This window comes from Nomascus leucogenys, chromosome 21 (assembly GCF_006542625.1).
Source record: "Nomascus leucogenys isolate Asia chromosome 21, Asia_NLE_v1, whole genome shotgun sequence".
Taxonomy (NCBI): domain Eukaryota; kingdom Metazoa; phylum Chordata; class Mammalia; order Primates; family Hylobatidae; genus Nomascus; species Nomascus leucogenys.
In genome coordinates this window covers 55641941-55654254 of record NC_044401.1, presented here as the reverse complement: position 1 = coordinate 55654254, position 12314 = coordinate 55641941, and the positions used below count along the sequence as shown (strand labels likewise).

General features: G+C 45.6%; 1 pseudogene; it reads left to right on the top strand.

Moving 5' to 3' along the window:
• Positions 1-10222: 10222 nt before the first annotated feature.
• Positions 10223-11706, top strand: LOC100605548 (annotated as a pseudogene).
• Positions 11707-12314: the final 608 nt, after the last annotated feature.

The window sequence follows — 12314 nt, the reverse complement described above, 5'->3', positions numbered from 1 at the left end:
AGGCTAGAGTGCAGTGGCTCAATCATAGCTCACTGCAGCTTTGACTTCCTGGGCTCAGGTGATTCTCCCACTTCAGCTTCCCAAGTAGCTGGGACTGGTGTGTGCCACCATGCCCAGCTAATTTTTTGTATTTTTTTTTAGAGACAGAGTTTTGCCACGTTCCCCAGGCTGGTGTTGAACTCCTTGGCTCAAGCAATCTGCCTGCCTCAGCCACCCAAAGTGTTGGGATTACAGTTGTGAGCCACTGCACCCAGCCCATTTTTTCTTTTGTTATATTTTTTATATAATAGACAAGCATTTTTTGCTTGACCTAGATGACAAAGCTTTTTCTTTATGTTTTCTTCCAGAAGTTTTATAGGTTTATCCTTTACATTTAAATCTATTATCTATTTCGAGTTAATTTTTGTTTGTGATGAAAGGTTAGGATCAAGGGTCAATTAATGTGCATAGATATCTGATTATTCTGGCACCATTTGTTGAAAAACGATCCTTTTTCCATGGAATAGCCTTTGCATCTTTGTCAAAAATCACATTGAGATATCTCTTCTCAATTATTAGTGGATAACATAGAAAAGACAGATAATACCAACTGTTAGTAAGGATGTGGAGAAATCAGAACCTTCATATATTACTGGTGAGAATGTAAAATGAAGTTGTTGCCCTGAAAAACAATTTGGGCTAGGCATGATGGCTCACACCTGTAATCCCAGCACTTTGGAAGGCTGAGGCAGGCAGATCGCTTGAGTCCAGGAGTTCGAGACCAGCCTGGGCAACATGGCAAAACTCCTTCTCTACAAAAAATACAAAAAATTATCCAGCCATGCCTACATGCCTGTAGTCCCAGCTACTTGAGAAGTTGAGGTAGGAGGATTGCTTGAGCCTGAGGGGCGGAGGTTGCAGTGAGTCAAGATCACACCACTATACTCTAGCCTGGGTGACAAAACGTGATGTTGTGTCAAAAAAAAAAAAAAAGAGAAAAGAAAAAGAAATGAAAACAATTTGGAAAATTTGGAAGTTTCTAAAAATGTTAAACATAATGTTACCACATTGAGAGAAGAGAGACAGACCCTCTCATATTGTTTTATACTCAGAAAAGGAAAGAAAAGAGAAACAAAAGCAGGTAGCCCGGCGCCTAGGAACCAGACCCGAAACCAAGGAACCAGACCCGAAACCAGGCCTAGGCCTGCCTGACCTAAGCCTGGTAGTTAAAATTCCACCCCTGACCTAGCAACTGATGTTATCTATAGATTCCAGATATTATATGGAAGGACATTGTGAAACCTCTCGTTCTGTTCTGTTTCACTCTGACCACCAGTGCTTGCAGCCCCTGTCACATACCCCCTGGCTTGCTCAATTGATCACGACCCTCTCACGTGGACCCCCTCAGAGTTGTGAGCCCTTAAAAGGGACAGAAGTTGGGCACCTGACAATCTCGGATTTTAAGACGTTAGTCTGCCAATGCTTCCAGCTGATTAAAGCCACTTCCTTCACTATCTCGGTGTCTGTGGGGTTTTGTCCACGGCTCGTCCTGCTACAACATGACCTAGCAATTCTACTCCTGGCATAGGGCAACAGTGGTTAGGCCACAACCTCAGATCTGGAGCACAGGAAAGCAATAAGAAGCAGAAGTCATTGTTCCTGGGAAGCCCTCAAAGGCCAGCAGATGACAGAGATAGATTCTCTGATTGGTTCTAACTTAACCATTTGGAGTTTTAAACACCCTGAGCACATATAATTCAACTTAATTTGGAGACAACTGAATGCCTATTCTCTTGGGGGTTGCCTCAAGAGAAATAAAAACATATGTTTGCACAAACTTATGTATGGGTGGTCATAACATTATTCATAATAGCCAAAAAGTGGAAACAACACAAACGTTCATTGTAGGAGAATGAAACTGCCTTTGCAAAAACCATAACTGAGAAAATTATTACAGCAAAAGAGATCGACCTAACCCACTCCATCTTGCTTCTAACCTCCAAACTGTCCTTGTTCATTCCTGGGCATAGGCCAAACTATCTTTGGGAGGAACTTAGTTTATAGTTTAGCTTTCAAACAAAGACCATAACAGCCCTTTCCCAAAACAAACCTCCTTCCTGCCTGGGGACTAGACTGCCTTGCTAACAAATTTGCCATAAGATTAGAAATTATGGTTTTGGGGTCATGCGGCTGCAGGCTGCAAGATTCTGACCCTCCCCAAATTGCTCCTGGGGATGACATCACTATTGTAAAACCTAAGATCAGTGCTTGAGATATTTTGCAGACCCTACACTGGATGGATCAGCTGGCACCACCCAGATTGATAAACTGGCTCATCTCGTCGTGTGGCCCCCACCCAGGAACAGACTCAGCACAAGAGAACAGTTTTGACTCCCTATGATTTCATCTCTGACTTGACCAATCAGCACTCCTGGCTCACTGCCCCCCTACCCACAAAATTATTCTTAAAAACTCTGATACTGGCTGGGTGCAGTGGCTCACACCTGTAATCTTAGCACTTTGGGAGGCCGAGGCGGGTGGATCGCTTGAGCTCACAAGTTCGAAACCATCCTGGGCAACAAAGAGAAACCCTGTCTCTACCAAAAATGCAGAAATTAGCTGGTGGTGCATGCCTGTAGTCCCAGCTACTCGGGAGGATAGGGTGGGAGGATGGTTTAAGCCCAGGAGGCAGAGGTTACAGTGAGCCAAGATTGCGCCACTGCACTCCAGCTTGGGCAATAAAACCAGACCTTGTCTCAAAAAAAAGAAAAAAAAAGAAAAAAAAAAGAAACAATTAAAAAATTTAAAAAGATATTAAAATTCTGATCTCCAAATTTTCAGGGAGACTGATTTGAGTAATACAAAACTCCAGTCTCCCGTACTGCCAGTCCTGTTGTGAATTACTCTTCCTCTATTGCAATTGCCTTGTCTTGACAAATAAGCTATGTCTAAGCAGCAGGCAAGGTGAACCCATTGGCTGGTTACAAGAGGGGAAAATGGCTTCCCTTTACCCTGCTCTGTTCTTTGGCTAGGCTACAAATTAAGTTGACATACGACAGATTAATAAAAGAAAAGGTATACAAATTTATTACATGCCAAAGGGCATCCCATGAAAGAAAAGTGAATACGCCGTAACCCAGGGTGATCTAGAAGCTAATATGCCCTCTTCCTAGAGGAGAGGTGAAAGGGAATGTAGGCAATTTAGGGAGTAGGAATAGTAAATGAATTTTGGGAAGATGAATGGGCCCTCAGAAGAACAGGTGATAATCTGGGTGGGATAGAGAGAAGACAGAGCTCTAGTCTCTCCTCCTGATATGGAGTTAATCTTCATGACTTCTGAGTTCCTTTTGGAGGATCCATCTTTAGGCAAATAAGGGGGAATTCAGAGAAAGCCTCTGCCTGAATCTGCTGTTCCACAAGTGCCCTCGGTTCAAAGTAATCAGCATCCCAAAACATCATGTTTCGCTATGGCGTTTCCTGCTCTCAGGTAATAAAAATTGTCTCTGAGCAGCCCTCTTCCTGACACAGATACTTTTACTCGTATAGGTTTCCTTTATAGATGCAAATTTCTTGTACAAAAGGACAGCTTTTTAGAGCTGCTCCTGTCTGCAGTTTCTCAGAATAACCAGCTTGAAATATGCCAAGGAAGTATATTTTGGGGCAGCACATTCTGGTCTCCTACAGTCGTATTTTGAGCTGGGGTATCCTGAGCCCCAACACCTCAACTGCTGACTAGATACCTAAAATGTAGTATAGCCATACAATGAAATATTATTTCATAATAAAAAGGAATTAAATATTGGTACATGCTACAATGTGGGTAAACCTTGAAAACATTATGCTAAGTAGAAGAAGCCAGTCACAAAAGACCACATACTGTATAATTCCATTCATATGAAATGTCAAGATTAGGCAAATATATACAGATAGAAAGTAGATTAGTGATTTCCTAGGGTTGAGGGAACAGGAGACTGAAGAGTAGACTGCTAATGGATATGGGGTTTCTTTTTGAGGAACTGAAATGTTCTAAACTTACATTTTGATGATGGTTGTACAACTCTGTGAACATAATAAAAGCATCGAAATGTACACTTTAAATGGGTGAATTTTTATAATATGTGAATTATATCTCAGTAAAAATGTTTTCAAAAATCCAATTGGTGGGCTGGCGTGGTGGCTCACGCCTGTGATCCCAGTACTTTGGGAGGCCGAGGCAGGTGAATCAACTGAGGTCAGGAGTTTGAGAACAGCCTGATCAACATGGTGAAACTCCGTCTCTATTAAAAATACAAAAAATGAGCCAGGCGTGGTGGCGCACACCTGTAATCCCAGCTACTTGGGAGGCTGAGGCAGGAGAATCACTTGAACCCAGGAGGCAGAGGTTACAGTGAGCTGAGATCGCACCACTGCACTCCAACCTGGGTGACAGAGCAAGACTCTGTCTCAAAAGAAAAAAAAATTAATTGGTATTTATGTGTGGATCATTCTCTGGACTCTGTTTTGTTCCACTGATGTATGTGTCCATCCTTTTGCCAATATTACTTTACCCTGATTATCTATCTTTGTAGTAAGACTTGAAATCAGGTACTATGAGTCCTCCAACTTTTTTTGTTTGTTTGCTTTTGTTGTTGTTTGTTTGTTTTTAGCTCATTTCAGTCTCTAACTCTTGGGCTCAAGCAATTCTCTCACCTCAGCCTCTCTAGTAGCTAGGGCCACAGGTGTGCACTATCACACCCAGCTAATTTTTTTTTCTCACTGCAACATCCACCTCCCAGGTTCAAGCGATTCTCCTGCCTCAGCCTCCAGAGTAGCTGGGACTACAGGTGTGTACCACCACATCTGGCTAATTTTTTGTATTTTTAGAAGAGACAGAGTTTCTCTGTGTTGGCCAGGATGGTCTTGATCTCCTGACCTTGTGATCCGCCCGCCTTGGCCTCCCAAAGTGCTGGGATTATAGGCGTGAGCCACTGCACCCAGCCTCTAGCTAATTTGAAAAATGTTTTTCTGGAGATGGAGTGTCTCTATGTTACCCAGGCTGGTCTTGAACTCCTGGCCACAAATGATGCATCGTGGCTCCCAAAGTGCTCAGATTACATGCATGAGCCACCGCACCTAGACTTGTTCTTCTTTTTCAAAATTGTTTTGACCATTCTAGTTCCTTTTCTTTTCCACATAATTCTTAGAATCAGCTTGTGGATTTCTACCAAAATATTGCTAGAACTTTAAAATGGATTGTACTGAATGTACAGATCAATTTAAGACACCTTAATAATATTGAGTCTTCTTATCCATGAACATGATATATCTTATTTGTTTTAGTCTCCTTTGATTTCTCTTATCAGGGTTCTGTAGTTTGCTGTGTAAATCTGCTGCACACATTTTGTTAGATTTATACCTATTTCACGTCTTTTGGTGTTATCATAAAGGATACTTTTTTTTTTTGAAACAAAGTTTCACTCTGTCACCCAGGCTGGAGTGCAATGGCACTGAGACAGCCAGATGGGAAGGGATCCCCAGAGAAATTTCAACCAGCCTGTGCACTGGGAGGAGTGCACATTGGGATGGAGCCACAAAAGTTCCTGCTGTTTGCAGTGGGGAGGAGCCTGCCCCCTCCTTTTCCTGGGTGGAATCTGCAATTCAATCCGTGAGGCAAGAAGCACGGACTAACAGTACTTTCACTCTGCTGAGAGTCCCTGTTTCCCTCTTTGTTTCTCATTTGGCCCAATAAATCCCATTTTTCTAATTCTTCAAATTGTCTGCAAGCCTAGATTCTCATGGCCATGTGACAAGGACCCCATCTTTATCTGAACTAAGGAAAAGCCCAGCAACAGCACCATCACAGCTCACTGCAGCCTCAACCTCCTGGGGCTCAAGTGGTCCTCCCAGCTAAGCCTCCAAGTAGCTAGGACTACAGGCATGCACCACCACACCCAGATATTTTTTGTATTTTTTTCTGTAGAGGCTGAGAAATGTTCCCATGTTGCCCAGGCTGGTCTTGAACTCCTAGGGTCAAGCAATCCACCCACCTCAGCCTCCCAAAGTGCCAGGATTACAGGCATGAGCCACTGCAACTGGCGATGGTACTTCACATTTCAATGGTACTTACATTACATTTGTAATGTAAAAAAAACCATAATTTTTTTTTTTTTTTTGAGACAGAGTCTCGCTCTATTGCCCAGGCTGGAGTGCAGTGGCACGCTTCACCTCCCAGGTTCATGCCATTCGCCTGCCTCAGCCTCCCGAATAGCTGGGACTACAGGCGCCCGCCACCATGCCCGGCTAAGTTTTTGTATTTTTAGTAGAGATGGGGTTTCACCGTGTTAGCCAGGATGGTCTCGATCTCCTGACCTCGTGATCCACCCGCCTCGGCCTCCCAAAATGCTGGGATTACAGGTGTGAGCCACTGCGCCCAGCCACAATGGTTTTTGCATTTCTTTGTCTTTTTTTTTTTGAGACAGAGTCTTGCTCTGTTGCCCAGGCTAGAGTGCAGTGGCACGATCTCAGCTCACTGTGACCTCTGCTCACTGTGACTTCCGCCTCCCAGGTTCAAGTGATTCTCCTGCCTCAGCCTCCCGAGTAGCTGGAACTGCAGGCTCACGCCACCATACCCAGCTAATTTTTTTGTATATTTAGTAGAAACAAGGTTTCACCATGTTGGCCAGGCTGGTCTCAAACTCCCAACCTCATGATCCACCCACCTCGGCCTCCCGAAGTGCTAGGACTACAGGCATGAGCCACCACACCCAGCCGGTTTTTAGCATTTCAAGTTCTAATTTTCTTTTTCTTTTTTCTTTTTCTTTTTTTTTTTTTTTGAGACAGAGTCTCACTCTGTTGCCCAGGCTGGAGTGCAGTGGTGCAACCTTGGCTCACTGCAAGGTCCGCCTCCTGGGTTCACGCCATTCTCCTGCCTCAGCCTCCCAAGTAGCTGGGACTACAGGCGCCCACCACCACGCCCAGCTAATTTTTTTGTATTTTTAGTAGAGACAGGGTTTCACCATGTTAGCCAGGATGGTCTCCATCTCCTGACCTCATGATCCGCCTGTCTTGGCCTCCCAAAGTGCTGGGATTGCAGGTGTGAGCCACCACTCCCTGCCCCAATTTTCACTGTTAGTGTACAGAATTAAAATTGATTTTTATATTGACCACATATCCTGTGACCTTGCTAAGTTGCTTATTACTTATAGTAGGACATTTTTGTAGATTCTTTGAGATTTTCTGTATAGACGATTATGTAATCTGTTAGTACAGTTTTATTTCTTCCTTTTCAATCTATATGCTTTTTTATAATCTTATTGTAATGTTCCATTATAATGTTGAATAGGAGTGACAAGAACAGATACCCTTACCTTGTTCTCTTTCTCAGTGGAAAAGCACTCAGTCTCTTACCATTAAATATGATGTTAGATGTAGGTATTTTACTGATATCAATTATCAGGTTGAGGATATTCCCTTCTGTTACTAGTATACTGACAGTTTTTATCATGAATGTTGTTAGACTTTCTTTTCTTTTCTTTTTCTTTCTTTTTTTTTTTTGGACGGAGTCTTGCTTCGTCACCAGGCTGGAGTGCAGTGGCACAATCTTGACTCACTGCAACCTCCGCCTCCCGGGTTCAAGTGATTCTCCCGCCTCAACCTCCTGAGTAGCTGGGATTATAGGTGCCCGGCACCTTACTCGGCTAATTTTTTTTTGTATTTTTAGTAGAGACAGGGTTTCACCAAGTTGGCCAGTATGGTCTCGATCCCTTGACCTCATGATCTACCCACCTCAGCCTCCCGAAGTGCTGGGATTACAGGTGTGAGCCACGGCGCCTGGCCTAGACTTTCTTTTCAAATGCCTTTCTTGCGGGTGCATTTTTTGAGATCATCATACGGTTTTGTAACAGCCCAAGAGGTTCTTCTTGCCCACTGCCCAGAAAAGCCAATGCACTGAGAACAGCAGGTTTTGTAGCAAAGAACATGTTTAATTGCAAGGCCAGCCAAGCAAGAAGATGAGACAATTCTCAAATCTGCCTCCCAGAGAATGTGGAGGCTAGGGTTTTAAGGATAGTTTGGCAGGCAGGGAGCTAGGGAATGGGAAATACTGATTGGTTTGGTCAGGGATGAAACCACAGGGGTATCAAAACTGTCTCTGTGCTTCTGTCAGTTCCTGGGTGGGGGTCACAGGTCTGGATGGCATCAGTTGTTCCACCAGAATGCAGTGCCTGAAAAATATCACAAATACCAATGTTAGGTTTTACAATAGTGATGTCACCTATAGGGGCAACTAGAGAAATTATAAATCTTGTGACCATTAGCTATATGAATTCTGGGCAGTAAGCAAGTTAGAAAACAATGGCTAGTAATTGTTAAACTCTGCATAGGTCGTCGCAGAATTCAGGACCCACCTATAGTTCAAATCTTATGGCCTTTCATAAGTTTTACAAAGGCAACGTCAGTCCCCAAACAAGGAGAGGGTAATTTGGGAAGGGGCTGCTATCATCCTTGCTTTAAGGTTAAATTATTAACTAAATTCCTCCCAGGAATTCCTGCCCAGGAATTGGCAAGGGCAGTTAGCTTGTGAGTTTACAAGCAAGTTGGAGCCTGCTATATTAAATTTCTCTGTGTCTTTTTGGGAAAGGGCTATTACCAATTTTGTTTCAGAGTCAAATCATGAACTGAATTCCTTCCCAAAGTTAGTTTGGCATCCACCCAAGAATGAACAAGGACAGCTTGAAGGTCAGAAGCAAGATGGAGTCAGTTAGGTCTGATCTCTTTCACTGCCATAATTTCCTCAGTTATAATTTTTGCAAAGGCAGTTTTGTAACCACCCAAGGGGTTGACCTGACCTTGCCCGCTGCCTAGACAGAGTAGATTCGTCAAGACAGGGCAATGGCAATAGAGAAAGACTAATTCACTCAGAGCCAGCTGTGTGGGAGACCAGAGTTTTATTATTACTCAAATCAGTCTCTCCGAGCATTTGAGCATTCAGGGAGCAGAATTTTTAAGGATAACTTGGTGGAAGAGGGGAAGCCAATCAGGAGTGCTGATTGGTCAGAGATGAAATCATAGGCAGTAGAAGCTGTCTTCTTACGCAGAGTCAGTTACTGAGTGGGGGAGTGGGGGCACAAGATCAGATGAGCCAGTTCATTGATCTGGGTGGGGCCAGCTGATCCATCAAGTGCAGGGTCTGCAAAATCAGGCACTGATCTTAGGAGCAGTTCAGGGAGGGTCAGAATCTTATAACCTCCAGCTGCATGGCCCTTAAACCATAATTTCCAATCTTGTGGCTAATGTTAGTCCTACAAAGGCAATATAGTCCCCAGGCAAGAAGGAGGTCTGCTTTGGGAAAAGGCTGTTACCATCTTTGTTTAAACTACAAACTATAAACTAAGTTTCTCCTGGCCAGGCGCGGTGGCTCACGCCTGTAATCCCAGCACTTTGGAAGGCCCAGGCGGGTGGATCACGAGGTCGGGAGATCCAGACCATGGTGAAACCCCGTCTCTACTATAAATACAAAAAATTAGCCGGGCCTGGTGGCGGGCGCCTGTAGTCCCAGCTACTCTAGTCTCCTGCCTCGGGAGGCTGAGGCAGGAGAATGGCGTGAACTTGGGAGGCGGAGCTTGCACTGAGCCGGGATCGCGCCACTGCACTCCAGCCTGGGCGACAGAGCGAGCCACACTCCGTCTCAAAAAAAAAAAAAAAAGTTTCTCCCAAAGTTAGTTCAGCCTACGTCCAGGAATGAACACGGACAGCTTGGAGGTTAGCAGCAAGATGGAGTCAGTTAAGTTAGATCTCTTTCACTGTCTCAGTCATAATTTTGCAAAGGCCGTTTCAGTTTCAATGGTATTTTGTTGTAGCAGCAGGAACAAATTAAGAATTATTATCCTTTTTATTATTGGTCTCAAAATCCCAGGCTCAAGCAATCCTCCCACCTGGGCCTCCCAAAGTGTTAGGACTACAGGCATGAGCCACTGCAGGGCCTATGGTTCTTACATATTGCTAAATTCACTTTGTGATATGAAGGATATTGGTTAATAAAAGATATATTGTTCTATAGATTCTCTCTCCACCCACCTTGTAATGTCTTAGACTGGCTTTAGTATCAGGGTAATTCAAATATAAATTAAAATGAGCTGGGAAGTATCCCTTCTCTTTCATGTTCTGGGAGAGTTGGTGTAGGATTGAGATTATTTCTTCTCTAAATATGTGAATCAGGGCTTCTGTTGGGGTGGGGGGCGGGGGCGCTGGGGCGCTGAGCGGTGGAATGAGGGTCACGTGCCCGACGGGCGCCAGTTGGCTAGATGCCTGGCAAGGAGGCGGCGGCTGCTCCACTGCCCGCCCGACCTGCCTGCCCTTTGCCGCCCGAGAGTGCGCGGCGCGCTTAAGGTCACCTTCGACTCGGTGGCGCCACGGCGGGCCCGGGGCAAAGCGCGGGGCTGCGGCAGGAGGACGGCGGTGGCCGCGATGGATCTAGGCTAGGGCAGTCGCCACCCTCCCAAGCTGCGAGCCCCATACTCAACTCCTGCTCGCCTGCCCGCCAGCCTGCCCGTGGCCCGCGGGTCTCCTTCCTCAAAGGCGGACCTTCTACTCAGAATATCCTGAGTGCTGCGTGGAAGTAAAACTATTCCACAAGATCGACAGTGGGAGAGCCGGCCTGGCACATTGGCTCACACCTGTAATCTCAGCACTTTGAGAGGCCGAGGCGGGCGGATCACCTGAGGTCAAGAGGTCGAGACCAGCCTGGCCAACATGGAAAACCAGTGCTGCACATCAGCTACGGGCCAGCTTATGACCAGGGTGGCCCAGTTGAAATTTTCCCTCTCTCTACTTTGGCAGGGTCATCCAAGGGAGAGTTCCTCCCCAACCTGCACATCACAGGTCTCCAGGCCAACCTCCAAGGCCCAAAGGACCCATCTTCACTACAAATGGATCCCCATGGAAGACAGCCATATGGCTGACACTAACTCCTACTTTCAAGAATAGACAGGCCGGGCGCAGTGGCTTACGCCTATAATCCCAGCACTTTGGGAGTCCGAGCCGGTCTGATCATTTGAGGTCAAGAGTTCAAGACCAGCCTGGCCACGTGGTGAAACCTCATCTCTACAAAAATACAAAAATTAGCCAGCTGTGGTGGTAAGTGCCTGTAATCCCAGCTACTGGGGAGGCTGAGGCACGAGAATCACTTGAACCTGGGAGGTAGAGATTGCAGTGAGCCGCAATTGCGGCACTGCACTCCAGCCTGGGGAGCAAGAGTAAAACTCCATCTCAAAACAACAACAACAACAACAAAATATATATATATATATATATATATATATATATATATATGCAATAGACTTCATTGACTGTGTCAGGGAAAAGGAGGCAAGGTCCTGGTCCACCGTGAGGCTGGAATCTCCCGTTCACCCACCAGCTGCAAGTCCTACCCCATGAAGACCAGACAGCTCTGCCTGAAGGAGACCTTCAATTACATCAAGCAGACGAGGAGCATGATCTGGTCCAATTTTGGCTTCATGGACCAGCTCCTACAGAAGGAATCTGAAATCCCACCCTCCACACCCACCCCCAGCCTCCCTCTTGCCAAGTGAGGCAGCAGGCTCTTCACTGAAGGTCACTTGCAGATACTGAGCCCAGGCCTGCAGGATGCCTACTGCACATTCCCTTCCCCGGTGCTGGCACTGGTGCCCACCCACCAGACAGTCTCAAGAGTTCAGCAGGATCCCTGTGGCCACAGCCACATCCTGCTAAAACTGGGATGGAGGAACCAGCCCGGCCCCAAGAGCAACTGTGACTTTTGTTTCTAAGACTCGTGGACATTTCATCCCAGTGCAATACTGAAGACCTCACTCTGTCACACTGCCCCAGTGAGATAGTGAGTGCTCACCAGGCTTGCAAATGAACTTTAGGCTGACTTTGGGGTAGGTTCTCAAAACACCAAAGGAGGGCCAAGCCATTATGGGAGCACAGCATGTGCTGACTACTGTGCATCCAGACTCCCTGCCGTCTCAGGGCTGCCCAGTCTTTGCACCTCAAAGTTCGCCTTTTCATTTCAAGTGTAAGGCAATAAATACCCTGCAGCAGCATAGGAGAAAGAAGTGGCTGGACAAGGAGAAAAGGCAGTTAGGAAGCCAATTCATTTGGAAGGAAGCACAATTTCCACCTTCTTTTCTGAACTTTGGCAGTCTCACTGTCTGTCTCTGTTGCTTCAGGGCATAAGCTGATCACCATTTAGCCAGGAAGGTAACCCTGCAGGGTTTGTAGGGGCACAATATATGCACTGATTTAAACCCTGACATGTTTTTAAGATTCTTTCTTGGGTCCAACGGAGGCAGTTGGTTAAAGTAGCAAGGCGTTGG